This window comes from Puntigrus tetrazona, chromosome 15 (assembly GCF_018831695.1).
Source record: "Puntigrus tetrazona isolate hp1 chromosome 15, ASM1883169v1, whole genome shotgun sequence".
Lineage (NCBI taxonomy): Eukaryota > Metazoa > Chordata > Actinopteri > Cypriniformes > Cyprinidae > Puntigrus > Puntigrus tetrazona.
In genome coordinates this window covers 5,532,209-5,543,988 of record NC_056713.1, presented here as the reverse complement: position 1 = coordinate 5,543,988, position 11,780 = coordinate 5,532,209, and the positions used below count along the sequence as shown (strand labels likewise).

General features: G+C 35.9%; 1 pseudogene; it reads right to left on the bottom strand.

Moving 5' to 3' along the window:
• Positions 1-8,236: 8,236 nt before the first annotated feature.
• LOC122359394 lies at positions 8,237-9,105 on the bottom strand (annotated as a pseudogene).
• Positions 9,106-11,780: the final 2,675 nt, after the last annotated feature.

Here is an 11,780-nt window from a genome sequence, read left to right as displayed (position 1 = left end):
AACTCTTGGAACAAAGTCTCCAGTCTGCCTTGGTCTTCTTTCTGTGAGCACCAGCTGAATATATGGTGATGTGCATTGTCCCAGATCCTCTCACTCTCTAAGACAATAGTCTACCACTGGGGAATGGCCCCGGGGGGCTGGAGGAGTGAGTCCCAGTAGATGGCTGACAAAGGCTGTATAAAATATTACAGATGTCTGGGGCTCTTGGACATGGGCCTCCTTACGCCTCTCTACGCAGGTTCTGTTGGCCTTGGGTGGCCAGTGCCCTACAGAGGTGTAGTGGAAGAAATAGTGAAATCGCTGGGATGTGGTACAGCAAAGTCAAGTACAGCTAAACCTGGGAGAATTCGCAATAAATTGAATCGCATGGCTGGGTTGTATTTTCTCCCGGATGAGGGCTGTCGATCGGTTGGGTGAGTACATGCAACCCAACTGTGCTTGAAGGATGTTGAGATGAAGCCTTTGTAACACTGTAAGCCTCATAAGAGCTACCCTTGAGTCCTACAGTGTCTGAAGGGGCAGACACAGGCGGTCTTACCAGGTGGTAGTGTTTTGGTATTTGGTGGTGGTGTTTGTAAGACAGGGATGAAGGAGGGACACTTTCTGGCTGAGAAAGGAGCAAGTCCACAGCAATGAAACAATGAACCATTCACCGGAGGCTATGCGGGACAGTCACTGAGAGGTAGAGAGAGTCTGATGGATCTCGACAGCACTCCTTGGCTGTTGTTGGAGAGCACAACCAAGAGGGCATTTCACCAAGAAGACACACCCAAGAGAGCACAGCCTTTGTTCCAGGAGCTCCCTCTCATATATAGGTCATATGGAAAATGAAATTATAATTTTTTCTAAATGCAGTGTACTGTGACAGCCAAGTCATACAGAACAGAGTATGATCACTGGCAGTTCTGTGCACTGCACTGGCTCCTATGAAGCATTGAATAGATTTAAAATCTTAATGATACCTATAAAGCCCTGAATGGTTTTAGCTCCTCAATACTTGGGCAGAGCTCTACCTCCACATTATAGTCCTGCTGCGTCACTTTCACGTTCTCAAAACTCTGGCCATCTAGTAATACTAGATATCCATCAAAATCAACTGCGAGCGGCGGGTCATTTTCCTATCTACGCACCTAAACTCTGGAACAATCCTCTAACTCTGTTCGGGAAACAGACACACACTCTGCCAGTTTAAAATCTAGATTAAAAGACACATCTTTTAACTTAGCCTACATAACACATCAACTTTGCTTTTATTATTCAAATCCGTTAAAAGTTTTTGACTGCATTACTTAGATTTGCTGGAACCAGGAATTTTACTCCTACAATCGATGTACTTGTGACATCGTAAAAAGAATAGCATCTACGCTAATATTAGTTCTGTTTCTTTCTCAATCTGTTTTCACAGTTTGTATCCAGACTAGATGGTGGATCAGCACACAGAGATTATGTTCATCAGAGACCAGAACACCTAGATCGCCCGTCGACAGATCACCAGATCCTGATGCTCACACGCACACTTTTCACACACTAAGAGTCATTTTACACCTGACACAGCTGCGTTTAGAATTATGAACTGGAGTTGTTAAGTGCTGGGCGTCCGGTCAGAAGAGAGCAGCCCCAACTGAGTCTGGTTTCTCCCAAGGTTTTTTTCTCCATTCTGTATGCATGGGGTTTTGTTTCCTTGCAGCTGTCGCCTCTGGCTTGCTTGGTTAGGGACACTTAACTTCTAGTGACTATCGTTGATTATTGACTACAGGGGCCGTCTCTGCATTTAATAAGAAATTGGTCACTCTAAAGTCACTACCATCCCTGTCATTGCCACTGTACAGTGCTTTGATGCAACCTGTTCTTTGTTAAAAGCGCTATATAAATAAAATGATTGATTAATTGATTGATTGATTGACTACAAATAAGCAGAAACAGACAAAATAAGTATGCCAATATATCCTTTATTTTTGCAAAATATAGTAGTTTACCACTATCTCGTTTTATTCTGATAATTCAACTCATTATTAACAATGTATTATTTGCAACACATTTGTGACATTGGGGCTTTGCGATTTAAACACATTGCGACATTGGGGCTTTGGGATTTATACCTTTCATAAAGTGTACAAACAGATGACTGCATTAATTGTGTTCATTTTGTGAACACAATAACACTGTGACTACTGACACTGACAGTTCCAGAATTAAAGGGTTGGTTTTAGAAAACTGAAGTAATGCATTTGAAACAAAGATTAAATTCTCAAGGTGAATGTGCATGCACTGACTGTGAGAGTCAAACAACTAAAAATTAATTAATAATTTGGTTTGATTTTAGAAAGATCTCAGTTTTAGTAGTCATGTCAAGCAATAACTTAAACCAGTATAATATCATCTCAAATACATTTGCAGCCAATATTTTTTCCCCAGTCAAAACATGGAGAAACTTGTTTATCCTTTATCACCAAGCAGGGTGGACTACTGTAATGGTCTCCTCACCAACCTTCCCAAGAAGACCATGGGACAGCTGCAGCTCATCAGAGAGCAGCTGCTGCCAGGATTCTGAGCTAGAACCAGAAAATCTGAACATATCACACTGATTTTCCAGGTCCTTAAACTGGCTTCAGTTACATTTTGGATGTTTACGTTTATAAATCACTCAATAGCCTGCAATTTTGCTGATTTCATGAGAGAACAAAGAATAAAACATATAAAAACAAATGTTTACCACCTCAAGCTAATGATGCCGTTTAACAGTTCAACCAAATTTAGAAAGAGTGTATTCAAGCAGCAGAAAGAGACAGGTGACAGTTAAGAGGTTAATGCATTTGTATTGCAAGTGTAGGATTTCATAAATAATTCTAACCTCATCTAACCTCACACATTCAACAAACATGTATACATTGTAACTTTAAATGCTTTATGAAAAGAAAAATCATTACTATGTACATTATAAGTACCTTTTATTGTATGACATATTTTAAGGCTTTAAGTTACAAATTTTTTTTTATAGGACCAGAAATCGGAGGAGAGGTGAAAAAGCGTTTTAAAACATTTGCATAATAACTGCATTACATGCATTGAAATTTTTTTTCAACTATACTTGTTTTTGTGTAACAGTAAAACAACAAAGCAGGCTATTTGGAAGCTTTTATAAAATGTCTAATTTTTTGCGGATACCCAGGAAAGTTTAGACCATAAACAATGGGTTTACAAATGGGTGGTATAACAATAAATTCTAGTGAAGGATAACAGCCAGCTCTGCAGGAATTTCCCCATTCACAAACCGACTCAGTGTAAGCTCACAAAATAGAGCAACTGAGAAATTTCAAAAGGATTGCTATGTGTGGAGATACAAGTTTGATATGCTTTGCTCCTGAAATCTTGTAGGCTTCTTTGACAGATTATAAGTATTTTAACATAGAATATAATATAAAAATCAAAGGAATAAAAATTGTTGTAATTGTACAATCAGGCCATAAATATTAATAGCATTTTGGTTTCCACAAGATGGTTAACAATTTCATAGTTGTGGCAGTATACAGCAAACAATTTGTCACACACATTTTCAGTCTGGCAGTCAAAAGACCACCAAAACCAACAAAAATCATTGGATAGAGACCAGGCTATAACTATTAAAGAGAGTAGAAAACGATGTAGTAATAATGTTTTGCTGTAATGCAAAGGTTTACTTATTGCAACAAACCTATCAAATGCCATTAGCATTAATATTATGTAAGCTCATCAGTGCATATGAGTAAATAATACAAAACTCTGTATGAGGCAAGCTTCATGGAGATTTGATGTGTATCATACAGCAGGTCTGTCAGTAACCTTGGGAAAAAGCCAGCAGTACCATATACAGAGTTGATGGACAAACATGAAATCAAAATGTACATGGAGGTTGGTGCAATGTCCTTTCCAGAACTACAGCAAGAATAATAAGAACATTAAAGTATAAGATGACACAATAAAAATAAACCCCAAACTGAAAAGAGCATATTTTATACACCCAAGATTTCAAACAACATGAAATAAAAATATGTTCCATTTCCCATTTTACTACTTTAAGGATACTTTCATTGACCTGGAAAGAGAACAAAATATAATTCATATAATTTTGACAACAGAAAATGAACAATGTTCATCATCTTGGAACAAACTATCAAAAATTACCTTTTGATATATATCTCAAACATGACCATCATGGCATCTTCATGAAAAATTGCAGTCAGTTGTCAAGGTACAAGTGGGCTTTTATAGTATCTAACTTGTCTCAGGAGGCCTGCTATGCATATTCCTGCAGCAAAACAATTCAAACTTCACTTTCAAGTGTTTCAAAAAGATTTATTTTATTTTGTTTTATTATCATACTTTGGTTGAATTGAAAATCTGGTCAAACTATATATTAGGTTGTCTTTACTTAAGGTTAGGGACAGGTTTGGTGGTATGGGTGGTAGGTTTTGATACTGTTCAGTGGATTAAATTCAATCTCCATTGTGATTGTTCAGGATGGGTTACAGTGGTAAAAAAAAGAAAAAAAATGATTATAAATGTAAGAAAAAGAAAAAAATTGCCTTACTCCCAATTTCCAAACCAGAAAGCTTTGTTCATCCTCAAAATGAACTTGCCAGTCAATAAGATGGATTTTATCCAAAATATCTTAAATCTTAAATTTAGTTTCCAAGGACAAAAAGGTTTACAGGTTTATAGGTAAAAGCATAGTGTAAAGTAGAGTTTGTTAGAGAAAATGCTAAATTCTCAGTGGGTTTTATTTTGGCTTTATATTTATTTATTTGCAATATTAATGTACATTTTTGACATATTTTAAACAATGAGGCCAAAGCGTGTCGGTGTCAGGGATTGAGAACAATGGTAAAAATTAGCTAAAGTAGTAGAATGCAATTCCACCTATTTATTAGTTAAAATTAAAAACTGAAAAAATGTAAACATCTACTAATGACTAGTAGTGTTTGCATTTCATCAAAAACAGACCATTTCATTATGTATGCATCAGTGATTGCAATATCTCAGCCAATGATGGTTTCAACAACCTACAAACACTGGACTCATTTTCCAAGCGTAACCAAACTCACTGGTGACTGCTTCAATGCTCACACTGGTGCTGATCAATCTTGCTTAGTGGTACTTCAATTAAACCTACAAGGTGCAGGTTTAATTTCAGATTAAGGTTGTGTATCAGTCTTTTTTATATCAAAATTATTAGTACCCTTTGCAGATATGTACTTAAAGAAGCCTATGAAAATGAATCTGCACTTTGAATAAAGATCAAGCTCCTCTTCAGTTTGTAGAGTTCAGATACCACTGAGTATTGAAAAATGTCTCGTTGTTCAGTACTAAGGGTTAATCTCATCAACATCAGTGAGCCAATAAAGCCTGCAGCACTAGCCAGTGTGTTTGACTAGAAGTGGCGTTGAACAGATTGACATCCTAGAAAGAGATTTGAACGTGTACAGAGCTCTTTGCTACGTGCCAATGGTAAGCATTCGTAGTAATGAGTCACGTAGCACTCGTCAAGTTGAGCACACACCTAGTTTATGCTGGTTACACTTAAAATATGTGGTTCACATTGTGAAACCATCAAAAACATTCTTTGAAGGCTACATTAACTGGTGTGTCACTACTCACATCTCACTATGTGTCCTCAGTTGGTAAAACTTAATTGTGAGTCCTTACTGGGAGTAGTTCCCAGGGTGGCATAGTCAAATTAAACTAATTGTGATTATTTTTCAAGATCTTTTTAGGCTATGTAGGTGCCACCCTAATTTAAACTGATTTATTGTGTTGGATATATTTTACTTCTTTGTGCAGTGACTTATAAATGTCAACAAAAATCTTATTAAAATTGATTTTATAAAATTAGTATCAAAAAGAGAACTGAGTATCAAACTCAAAAGTATCTGTATCGATATCAAAACATTTTGGAGCCTATTTTGGAGTATAGTCTAGCCTTGCTATTAGTCTGTTTTAGCTGTATGTCTTGATCCTAGTCTGTTTTCTCTCATTTCATCTGTTTGGTGCCATTTTGGAATTACCCATTGTCTTGCCATTTCAGATTCTGTTATTTCACACCTAGGACCTATTGCTCCATTATTGGATCACACCTCTCGTGAAGACACTGGATACTGTTCTTATTAATATTCACATTAGCATTCAATAGATGCTTTGCATTGACTGTTCATGCCTAAAAACGGATGTGTACACAACGGCAGCATATGAGGCTGATTCAAATCACATACGCTTGCAGGTGGTTTATGATTTCTAACATTGCTTACAGGTGTGCATATGTATGGCATATATGAAAGCAGATATTTTGGACATACAGTTTTTGCACACATACTCTTTTTAGGATCATACTTGATTTAAAATAAGATCCCAGAACAAAGTGCACACACTAAACACAAGAGGGAGACTGGGGTCACTAGTGTCTCACAAAGTTATCAATTGTTCAGCCATCTTAAAAGCATTTGTCACACTCTTTGGACCACATCCATTTACTTAATTCAATAGATGTCCAAGTCCAAGGAAAGCAAATAAACTAGCTTACATTTTCTGCATTTGGTGCAACACAGCATTTATTTTGTCTGGCAATTTGCTAAAATACACTATACACTAAAGTGCATGTGACACTTTTAGGCTCCGCCGCCTCAGTGCACAAACACACAGACATAATAAGTAACACTTTAGATTACAACCCAAAGGTTATACAACAATCTTATATTTACAAAGATTTAGCAAAACCATGCACTATGTATATACACACAGAACACATTGTTTCAATCCAAACAATCAATCGAAGCTGACTGATTTCACCCAATTTGGTTTGACAATATCAGTAATAAGAGTTTTCAGCTGTTGTTTAAAGATTGAGAGGATCAGCTTTCCGTATGGGGGTAAAAGATCATTTCACCAGGACTGTAAATGAGAATGTTCTGGAGTGATTTTGAGCCTCTCTTTGATGATACCATGAGGCATCTCTTATTAGCTGATTTTATACTTCAACAGGGGATATAGATTTGTAATAGTGAGTGGAAGTAAGAGGCGTGCCTGTGGCTATTCTATATACAAGCATATATGCTGGAACCTGGTGTTCATTTCATCATTTCTGAGTGTTTTTACTTGTGATTGTTTTCTGGTTAGTTCTTTGGGCTGTTTCTCTCCGTTTATAGATTGCTTGTTTGCTGCCTGCCCGACCCTGCTCATTCACTGGACTCTGATTCTCACTTCCTGTCGATCTCCGCCTGGTTAATGACTCTGCCTTGCCTCTTTATTTACAGGTGCTGCCGTATTTCTGTATCATAATCTGTTTTGCATAAATGGCGCAAAACACACCTCCTCTGATGCTTATGACAATTCCCAAACTTGTGGTCATCCTGTTGCTTAGAACTATATAAATATTTTATAGTTATTGTTGTGTATAAAATAAATAGGTTACAGATGCTTTTGAATATAAAAATTTAATGAGACATTAAATGGAATCCACAAAATGCAAATTCCATGATTTTGTTTAATTAGACAAAATTAGAAAGAATAAAAAGAAATTTGAGGAAACAATAAAACAAACCACAGTCTGTATGTTTGTTTTCTTATCAACTTTTCTGAGCTGGCAGATACACCAGTAAGAAATCTGAAAACAAAATGTAAATAATAGATTTAAAAAATAAAATAAAACATATCCATATATGGCAAAACTTTATTTCTGGTTACCCCTAATAGTTGCTTATTAGCATGTTTATTACTAATATAGTTGCCATTTATTAGTGCTATTTAAGCACATATAATGCCTTATTCTGCATCATTATTCCTACCTAATACTTAAACTTAACAAGTACCTTACTAACCTTTAATAAGCAGCAAATGAAGAAGAATGTATAGAGGAAAGGTCGTAGTTATTAGTTAACATCGTTACCTATTCTAAAGTGTTACCCCATATATATTATACTGCATATATTAATTTTACAGTCAGTGTTAGAATTATCTGATATATTTGGTATCTGAGAAGTAACCAGGGTCTAACCCATGTTATGCCAGATCTAGTAACAGGCTAAATTACAAATAAAATATATAGTACATAATTTTGCAGAAGATTTACAGTAAAAGCATAATGTTTCAAATTCACAGAATCATTGATTACATAATTTATACAATACAATCATTTACAATTATTGAATCTGCATCTACTTACAGCTTACGTGCACGCTTTTATAATCCACATAATTTTTTTGCAATTTCAGGAAAAATTGAAACCATAAACAATAGGGTTCAGGATGGGTGGTACAATAAGAAACTCTAGTGAAAGAATGATTGACAGCCCTATAGGGATTTCCAAAGTTGCAACCCGACTCAAAGTGACCTCACAAAACAGAGCAACTAAGAAGTTTAAGAGGATCACTATGTATGGAATCTAAGTTTGATATGCTTTTCTTCTGAAATCTAGTGAGCTTTTTCTACAAATGATAGAATTTTTACATAAGAGTATAATATAAAACTTAAGGCATGATGACAGTTGTGGTCACTATGAAAAGCCAAAAACATTATTCACGATAGTGTTTGCAAGAAAGCTTGTGATTTCCCAGTTGTGACAGTACACCTTCCACAGTTTGTTACCACACATTGTGAGTCTGGCATTTAATATACCAGCAATACCAACACAAAGCATTGGATAGATCAGCTTATCGCTATTAAGACAGATAAAATCTTGGGTGTCATTATGTTGCTGTATTGTAATGGTTTACAGATTGCTACATACCTGTCAAATGCCATTAACATTAATATTGTGTTTTCATTTGATGCATATGAATAAATGACAAACGCCTGTAAGATGCATGCTTCACGGGAGACCGAGTGTGTATCAGACAGTAAGTCTACCAGTAACCTTGGGAGGAAAGCAGCTGTACCAAACACAGAGTTGTGGATAAACCACGATATCAAAATATACATTGGCTGGTGCAATGTCCTTTCCAGAAAAATTGCAAGAATAATGAGGGCATTGAATAATACAATAGCACAATACAGAATCGATCCCAAACCGAAGAAAGCATATCTTATGTACCCAATATTTTCAAACAACATCAAGTAAAAATATGTTCCATTTTCCATTTTCCATTAAGCAGAATGGATTCACTGACCTGAAGATAAAAACAGAAAAAGTTCATGTATTTTACAGATAAACAGTTTTGATGGTTATCAGCTTTAGACAACCACAATGCTTTAAATAATGCATCAGGTGAATGTAAAAGTACTGTATGAATTGTTCAGTCGGTTAAATAATATACATGCAGTTGCATTACCAGAAATACCTTGTGTGATATGATCTGAAATTACCATCAGTTCATCTTCAAATGTGTGAATGTTCAGAGAATTGTAGTAGCTCTCTACTTGTGCTGCAAGTTAAGATGAACTGAGAGTCACCAATACATTAGCTTTTTTATAGTATAAAACTTGTCTCCGAGAGACCTCTCTGCTGTGGCATTTATTTGCATAAGCAGCGCAGACTCTAGAATCATTAAAGCGGGTTTGTGTGCACGGTGGACAAAATTCTCAAAACTTTTAGGCAATTACAAAATGCTTTTTAAACCTGAAATGTGCAGTGTGGTGAGCAAACATAACCAGCTTGGTGAGCTTTTGAAGTTTCAACAATCTATTTCTTCTCAGTTGTATTTGTTTTTAGATGGCAAAGTCATGTCTTAACAGTATTCACCAGCAGGTGGTAATATTCACCTGGATGTAATTTAGCAGTGCGTGCCATGTCACGCCTCCTAATATTAAATTACGATGTTAAATGATTTGTGCTTAAAATCATGTGGACATGCATAATGTGATCAGTATTTCCTTGATGTTGTGTCTTATTTGTTAAATTACGGCATTTTGCAAGTAAGTACTTCCCTTTTCCCAAATATTAATCATGTTTTAGATATTATACTATTAATAAAAAGTAGTATTTTTAAACTTTATTAAAAATTCCCTTCTGATAATTCTTCTTGTAGAAGACAGAGAGGTTGAAGGCCCAGTTGACTGGCTCAACAATCAACACATTCAGGACATCTTCAATGCTGCTTCATTCTCAGTAAGCTGAATTTCACACTACATACTCTAAAAATATATGGTGCAACTTATGGCCTCACTGGAATTGATCATCCACGTTCCTGTTTAATTAGATCTAACGGATAGATCTACCGGTAGCTCTTGTTACCATGTGACTGTTTTCATATTACTTTTACTAAGGACATCTTGAAAATGTGTAGGTTTTTATTATTTGTAAAGTTTTCACCAAAGGTAACTGACTAAACTGAAAGAAGCTCCTGATCTCAGGACATCTATATCACTAAGAGTGGCTGAAAATGATTTCAAGTATGCATCTTATCCAAAGTACCTATACTGGAATATATAACATCAAACTTTTAAGTTATTGAGTTATAAGTCTTTATTATGAGAGAATTCACGAGAGTGCAGAATTCAGTCAGCGAGTACTTGCACTGTACTTTAGCAAGGACTGAATGCATCTGATTGGCCTTTGCATTCAGAAGCTCAGCATAATCATGTGTGATTGGTTACAATACCAAACACTGTAAAAAAAAAAAAAGTATAAATAAAAGCAAATCATTTTCACTTTATGGCCATTCGTGTCCTTGTTTTTTCATCTCTCTAGTGAAAATGTCAGCTGCACAAATGTATTTTTAAATCTCTATAAATCTCTATATTTTTAGTGTTGCATGATCTATTGTGACATTGTAAATTCAGGGGGAAGAAAAGAATCTCAAAGATGCAAAAATTTGCCTGATGTTTGAGTAAATGCGTTCAAAGTTTACACACTGCTCGCTAGATTAACTCCTTCCAGTATAGTATATTTTTTGCAGAAGCCTCTCAGATCAATAGCAGCTGAAATGAGGTTTCCTCCGTAGGGTGACTGGGCGCTCCCTTAGAGACAGGGTGATAAAGAGTTCAGTCACTCGGGAGGGCTCAGACTCAGACTGGCTGGTTTCACCTCTTTCTTAAATGACCCAGGATCACATTTTTGTCCCTGAAGTACAACACATCTCAGTCTTTCCTATCCTGACCCACAGCTCAACTATAAATATGAGGTGCAGCTGCATGAGCTGCAGCATGACCCTAACCTGCACAAAATGTTATTACTAATGTATGAAACAAATTAGTATAAAATATGCTTTAGGCTATACATATAAAGAATTTGTAAGATTTCAGCAAATAAGCAGGTAACTTTAGTTTGCATAAATATAATAAGCCATACAGTGTAAGAACTGTATAATGCCTGGAGTCATCGTCAACAAGACAGACAACTGTATTCTTACAGCAAACTGCACTTGTATGGCTTATAATATTTTTATCTTCTTTCCCTGTCTTTGGCTAGAAGCAGAACCTCCGTCTTCACTACTAAAGTCTTGAACTTGGTAATCATGAAATTGTATGTCTTGGACATGACCACAGAACAAAGTTGTAATGCGTGTCATACTCACAGTCAGTTATCGTTTAGCTTACTCTGTGAACCTAACCTGGTCAGGAGCAGGTTTTCTTCACCTAATCACAGAGTTTCTTTCGATCCCTTCCCTTCAGTTTTACAGTGCAGGCGATGTTTAAATGGCTTATTCATTTCATGCACACTGCAAAATGCTTAAAAATTATGTTTTTTTAGATGACAAATAGCCTAATTTCTTGTCTTATCAGTAATGCTAAAAAATCGTAATGCAGTGGGAAACAAGAAAAATTTAATCTGATTTCATTTTGGCAGATAAGTCAGCAGATAAATATACTTAAAT